This window comes from Octodon degus, unplaced genomic scaffold (assembly GCF_000260255.1).
Source record: "Octodon degus isolate 3935 unplaced genomic scaffold, OctDeg1.0 scaffold00060, whole genome shotgun sequence".
Lineage (NCBI taxonomy): Eukaryota > Metazoa > Chordata > Mammalia > Rodentia > Octodontidae > Octodon > Octodon degus.
This window is the reverse complement of record NW_004524636.1, coordinates 3,158,536-3,166,038: the sequence shown is the minus strand read 5'-3', so window position 1 is coordinate 3,166,038 and position 7,503 is coordinate 3,158,536.

The following is a 7,503-nucleotide window of genomic DNA, read 5'->3' as shown; positions in this document are numbered from 1 at the left end:
ATGATATGTTCTGCCTCTTAGAACTTTACCTTGACTGTGGCCGTGGACAGTGCTGACCTGAATGCCTGCACTACTTGAAAACAGTAAGGACTGAGACCTTGCTCAGGCATATATAGGTATGTCATGGGTGTGTATGTGCATATATATATATATATATACACTCTCTGTCTGGAATTCTTTTGCCTCACGTGACTTGCACAAGACCGGTGAATGCCTCCTCGTTACCCTGTAGGACAACAAAAATGACTCCCCAGATTCCCATTCTTTGCTTCATAAATGATTCTCTGAGCTGCTTGTCTGCACCCCTCCATCTGAGCAAAACTTGTTAGCCACACTCTCCCTCCAGGTCCCTGAACTTCAGCCGAGCCAGCATCCTACTACTCCTTACCAGCCTCTCTGGATCATATGCCGATTTGGGTGCGAAACATGTTCCAATCTCCTTTCCACTCATGCTGCTCCTATCCATCCCATCTTCTAGCCTTGCTTTCTCCACACTATAAAAGAAGCCTTTTGCCTAAGCATTTTATTTTCTTTTTCTACCAGGGATTGAACTAGGGACCTTGCACTTGCTGAGCAGGTGCTTATACTGCTGAAGTATCTCCCAGCCTTCCTAAGTCTTAAGACGTGTGCATCACGATCAGAGTTCTCTCTAGTGTGAGACCTCTCTCCTCTACTTTTTAAAAACTTAAAAAAATTTTTAATTTAATTTCATTTTTTTCTTTCTTCTACTTTTGCAACAATCTGCTTGAATAAAGTCTCTTCTTACTAAGCTTGTTTTAGATACCATGTGAATATGAGAGAAAATAAAACTAGAGCAAAACCTCAGAACTTCACCCTGGGGTCAGAATGGGAGTCAGTGTGAACGTCCACCCACCGAAAGAAGTTCCTCCACATATCACTTAGTTGCAATAAGGCACCTCGGTTGTTGGAGCTAGCAGCAACCACAATCCAGGTGGGGAGGTTTGAAGTGAGGTAAGAAGAATGGGGCACCGTCTGTCTGCGGAAACTTGACAGAACATCTCTGGGGAAGGTTACAAACACAGTGAATAACGAGAGGTTTCACTGACTATCAATGTAAAGCTAGAACAAATTTTATTGCATATGTAGAGAAATCAACATTCTAGGAGATCAGCTTCATCTTTGCAAAATCTGCGTAGGATTTCTTTGGTTTGCCAGCTTTCTTGAAAGAAGATCATCTTTGTGAGTATGTTTTTCTTTCTTTCCAGCTCATGTTGTTCTGGTGAATCAAAACAAGACTCTTTGATCGGTTTGACGTTTTGTGCAGAGGAGGATTTCAGCTGTCTGAGAAATACTCATGTTTTGCCTGTGGGCAGATTATTAAAGGCGCAAAACTCTCTAACCATTAAGGAAAAAAAAAAAAAACCCAAGACAAAAAACGAACAAACCAGGTAGATGGTGATACTTATTAAACATAATTATAGCATTCAAGCTCAAGGGCATAAATTGGTTAGGTGGACAATTTATCCTGACAGACAACAAAATTATGTTTAATATCAGAGAAACGAGATAAAACACACAGAGATGGCTGTGGGATGGACTCCGAAGCTTTCTGAGTACCTTTGCCAGACTTATAGAAAATATAAAAATATTTTCTATAATTTCTGATTTCTTGCCCTGCTAAGACTCAGCTTCATCTGAAATTGGGGCTTTTGAGAAATAGAGGGGTTCGTTTCCCCTTGGGTGTGAGGGTGGGTGACTGTCACTGTCTCACGGTGAATGCCGCAGTCCTGTAGCTGCTCCCAGCTAGTGTGCGCTCCCCACGGATGAGCAAGAGTGGGAGGAATCTGAGCAGTTTCCACAATTCCTCTGGGGTGGAGTCAAGTGTTTCTGAAACTGATCAAGGCCCTTAGCAGGGTCTGGCTTTCTTCAGGAAGCAATTTGTAAATTTTACTTGACTGGGTCTTATTTTTCTCATTTGTAACATATAGTGTTTGAATGAAGCTCCTTGTGTGGGACCCAGAGGCCCTAAGCAATGAGGGAGCGGGGCCACATTCAGTGTGCACTCTGATCTAGGCCTAGCCGTGATCACATGCTTCCCTTCCAGCCTCGGCTCAGTTATCATCTCCTTGTATCTCTGATCTCAGCACAAGTGTCATTTTCTCAGGGACCTGATTCTCCATATATTCATTTATTTTGTTAATGTCTGGGTTTCCCACCAGCCCTTGAGCTCCAGGACTTAGAGACAGTGCAGGGACTTGCTCACCTTGCACCCCTGCTACATGTACACTGCTTGGCCCAGAGTAGGCGCTCAAGAAATATTTATTATGCTAAACAAATAGGGAGACCAAGAGACACCTGGGGAAAGCAGACAAAGGTGGCGCAAACACAGGAACAAGTGCATTCCATGGCTTGTTACCAAGGTAACAGTGCTGCATTTGATGGTGGTGACAGGAAGTGCTCTTTCTCCCCTATGCCCTGCCCTCTTTACTGTCAGCTTTCAACGCCATCAGTTCAGTGCATGTCCATGGATGTCAGGGTAATGTGGTGGTAAATTAGTTCATCTGGCCCCATGGCTCTTTAAGCTTCAGAACATCTTAGGTGAGTGAGGTCATGATGCCTATAATTCTAGCACTCTGAGAGGCTGAGGCAGGAAGATCCCCACTTTAGACTCAGCTTGGACAATTTAACAACTTAGACCCTGTATCAAACTAAAAAAATAGAAAATGCTGGAGCCAAAGCTCCAAGTGAAGGCTGAAACAAACAAAGCATACTGAAACAAGCAAATAAAAGCTTCATATTAATAATTTTAATGTTATTATGTATCTTTTCAGTCATCTCCTTTGCTTATTTCTTTTCTGTTCCTAACCTTCTATTATGAAAAATTTCAAACCTATATGAACAAACAAGACCAAAAGTAGCCTTCATTTAGATTTATGTATTACAAATATTTTGCGAACTTGCTTTGTCTTTATTGATATGTGTGTATGATTTTTTTCTTTTGCTGAACAAATTGAAAAAGAAGTTATTGACATTGTGATATTTTACCTCTAAAGCATTATCAGGTATCTTCTCAGAACAAAACCATTTTCCTACACAACTACAGTACCATTATTACAGCCTAGATATTTAACATAGAAGCAAAAGTCTAATGTACATCCCATCCATATTTAAATTTTTCTATTCATCCTAACAATATTTATCATCATGTCATTTTGTTGTGGGTTTGTTTTCCCTCTCTGTGTTGTAGTTCAGAGTTTAATAAAGGCTCATGCGTTGCATTTAGTTTTCCTGGCTACTTACTCTCCCTTGACCTAGAACCATTTCTTCCATGTTGCTTTAATCTTTGTTAAAGACCTGAACACTTGTGGTGGGACCAGGCTGTCTATCTTATGGAATCTCCAAGCTTGTGTTGATTATAATATTGCTAGAAGCAGTTTAGTCAATGTTATCACTCCTTCTTCATTCTCTGCTATTTAGTTGGCATTTGTCTATGAAGAATTGCTTTCTCTAACACCATTTGCCCTCCCTCTTCTTGCTGCCAAGTTTTTCTATTCAAGGGTGGAGAAGTCAGATCCTCCTCTGACAGAAGAATGAGTGATGAGTTGCTGATGTCACAAAAAGTCACAGGCACTCCATGCCTATTATTTTCCATCTGTAAAATGGGAAGAGCACCTCTTGTGTAATTACCAAAGACAGCAGAATGATTGATAGTGCTGAGAGAGGTGACACCTAGAATATCAGTGTGGTCATAGGCAGCAAGCAGGAAAATACCGTTTTAGAGCTTTTCTGTTTGCTATTTTTGTAAAAATCTGAACTGTAAAGATGAAGAGCAACTTTTGCATCTGAATTTGCTCACTCTGGCTTCAGAGATCATAAAAGCCCAACACCTAAGTACTGCTCACAATGCAGACTACAGGTGACCTTGTAGTGTGCCCACAGGTGAGGTGAGTGGTGTCTTCAAGATCCGCAGGAAGAAGCCTGCTCTTCAGGAGCTGTGACAACTAGCTTCCTGTCCCTCCCACTGAAAGCACCACAGGGAAGTTCCTGGATACTGGACAGGAAAAGAGGCTTATTGCTCAGCTCTTGTTGCTAAAAGATGCCGCTCATTTTCTTGCTGAGGAAGGAAATAGTGGCTTTTCAACCATTTCTAAACTGACCCCATCATCCTGGGACATCCCTCTGAAAAGAGTGACTTCTTTACATATGGGGGTGGGGAAGGCCTGAGGAAGTGTGCACAAGGCAGGTGGTGGTGTGGAGGAGGCAGGCATACAGGCTGTGAGAGTCAGTGTTACATTTGCAGGAATCTTGCAAGCCACCATGTGGTGAACATAACGCTGTAGGGAATGAGCTGTATTACTCATGAGGTTGAGCTGGAAAGTGTGGCAGTACAATGGCCTCAAAATGCAGGCTGAAAGCAAAGCATCACACTTCTAGATTTGAAGCTTTATTACAAAGCCAACATGGTGAAAACAGTATGGTACTGGCACAAACACAAGCATGTAGATCAGTGGAAGAGAGTAGAGGAAGCAGAAAAGCAAACCCAGGCAATTCAGCTATTCGATCTTTGACAAAAGGGCCAAAGACATGCACTAGATGAATGATGGCCTCTTGAATAAATGGTTCTGGGGAAGCTGGCTATTACATGAGAAGACTGAGTCTATCTCATTACAACTGAGTCTGTCTCTATCCATGCCTCTCACTATGTACTAAATTAAAATAAAAATGGATCAGAGATCTTAATGTTAGAATCTGTTGGAAGATAGACTAGGTGAAACTCCTGAAGATGGAGTCATAGGCAAGGACTTTATGACCAGAACCACACCAGTACAAGAAGTAATACTAATTAACAACAGGGGGGGGGGTGCTGGAGAGATGGCTCAGTGGAATAAGTGCTTCCCTGGCAAGACAAGGGCCTGAGTTCAATCTCCAGTTCTGCAAAAAAACCAAAAAAAACAACAACATGAATCATATCAACTTAAAAAGTTTCTGCACAGCAAAAGAAACAGCCAACAGAGTGAAGAGATAACCTATAGAATGATAAAACATTTTTCTAGCTATTCCACAAAGAGCTGACATCTAGTATGTATAATGAACTCAATAACAATAGACTCCCCTAATGAAAGACCCAATCAGAAATGGACAACTGAAATGAATAGTTCTCAGAAGAGCAAATAAATTCATGAAAAATACATGGGTAACAAATAAATGGAAAATGTTCCATATTGTTGACCACCAGAGAAATGCAAATTAAAACAACCCTGAGATACTATCTTACTCCAGAAAGAATGGCTATCATCAAGAAACCAATAACAGATTCTGGAGAGAATGTGGAGAAACAGGAACTAGTTTACATTCCTATATTCTTAGTAGGAATGTAAACTAGTACAATCCCTAAGCAAAGCGTTGTGGCGATTTCTCAAAAAAGTACAGATAGAAATCCTATTTATCTATTAGAGAGTAAAAGATAAGTATGGAGTGCTCGCTATGTACCCTTTGTTAGTTCTGTGCTTTCATAAATTTAAATTCACACAAAAGCCCACTGAAGTCAGTACCACTACTTTCGGAAAGAAAGTGAAGCAGAGTCTCAGAATCTTGTCGGTGTTTGCCGAAGTCTGGGGAAGAAGGTTGCTGCCTCTGGCTGTGTCAACTCCATGCTGTTTGTCAATGGTCCCTGGAGACTTGCTTGGTGAGTGCCAGCTGTGGCTGGTGTTCTTCCAGTCTACTTTGGCTTACTTATGCTGGCTCAGTGGCTCCACTTTCCTCTAGAAGCAGCTGTCCTAGGCATCTGGAGAGAACGTGAGAATGGGGCCTGGCAGCTGCTTTATCCACTTGAGTATGGTTGTATAGACTGATCAGAGCCCTTTCTGAATTACCTTCTATAGTGAAAGGAAGAAACCCCCACTTTTTTTTTTTTTGAGTTTTGAAAAAGGTGGCGAAACCCTAAAATATGACAAATCATCCTACTGCGCCACCGTTACTTTTCCCCAGCAACATGGGCAGGCAGGCGACTTCCAGCAGCTCATAGGGAAGATGAACTACTTCCTCGATGGCAGGTGAGAGCTGTGTGTGAAGTGCAGAAGTCATAGAGGTGCTGTGTGTGAAGTGCAGAAGTCATAGGGGTGCTGTGCTGGCCACTGTGCCATGGGATCCCTCACCGAGCTCGTCCTTGTCCAGCAAGTTCTTAGCAGCATGCAGATTCTTTTACTCCTTACTGTCCTCTGAGACCTGGAGCATACAGCTTAGCTGTGTGGGTTAAGGTGTGCACCAGGTGTGGGTCAACAACTGGCTCAACAGTGCAGGTGCAGGTTAGTGAGAATCAGCCCATCAGCACAGTGTTTGCCAATATTTATCAAAATGTCAGCTAAAATGCAGTTGTGGCTGTCAGAGGGCATAGTTAGGAGCCACTGAAGTTGGTAACTGATCACATGTGGGAGGGCAGGACAAGGCCAGAGTACTTAAAGCAGTCAGGCTACCTCAGTCTTGAGCAAAACATCCTGCCTGGTCAATTTTGGCTGTCACTTAAGAGGCAACTTTGTGTCTCCTGATACTAACTTTGCAAAGGTATAAATACATGTCCCTACTGTTGTTCTTTGGGTCTTTTGCCAATCAGGCAAACAGACCTCCAGCTGAACTCAGTTCCTGTCTTTTCTTCTTGTCTATCTTTTCCTTCTTCCTGTCACTGTTTCTCCCAGGGGCACACCAGGACACCAATGAGTCCCTACAGCACAGGACACATGGCTTTCGCCAGTTTGTCTCTGATTCGCTGCCATAGCTATATGCCTATGGCAACCTCAGGAGGGCTATTGCCAAACTTTTCTTCCATGCAGGGCCCAATGAAGGGCCCTTCTCTTAGTGGTAAAACGTATTATCAGAAACATGTGTAGAGGTTTTGTCACTGTGTGAGTTATCATAGAGCGAACAACCTGCCTGGTGCAGGTCAGCCACTCAGTCACAGCACTAGGGATCAAACCCAGGTGGTTGCATGTGGTAGGCAAAGTGCCACCCCCTCGTTCCCTCAGCCTCCTCTCGGATGCAATCAATCAAGATGTGAGCAACTGAAATGTGTGAGGCTTCTGGTGCACCGTAACACAGGACTTTATAGAAAATATTTTTTGTAAGCAGAAGTACACTCCAAAATAAGCACAGTCCAGCTGTGGCTGCGCATGTCTCTAATCCCAGCACTTGGGAGGTTGAAACAGGAGGCTAGCTATGAGTTCAAGGATAGCATGGGCTACAAAGCGAGTTCAGCATCAGCCCGAACCCTGTAAAAATGCCTAAAAGTAGCATATAATAAACACATAAATCAATAATGTAGGGCTGGGGAGATGGCTCAGTGGAATAAGTGCTTCCCTGGCAAGTGCAAGGGCCTGAGTTCAATCCCTGGTTCCACCAATAAATAAATAAATAAATAAATAAATAAATAAATAAATAATGTAGCCATTTCTTATCATTACCAAGTGTTATATATGATATATAACTGTATGTGCTATGCCTTCATACAGTGGTAGCACTTAGGGGTTTCTTTAGACCAGCAACACAAAC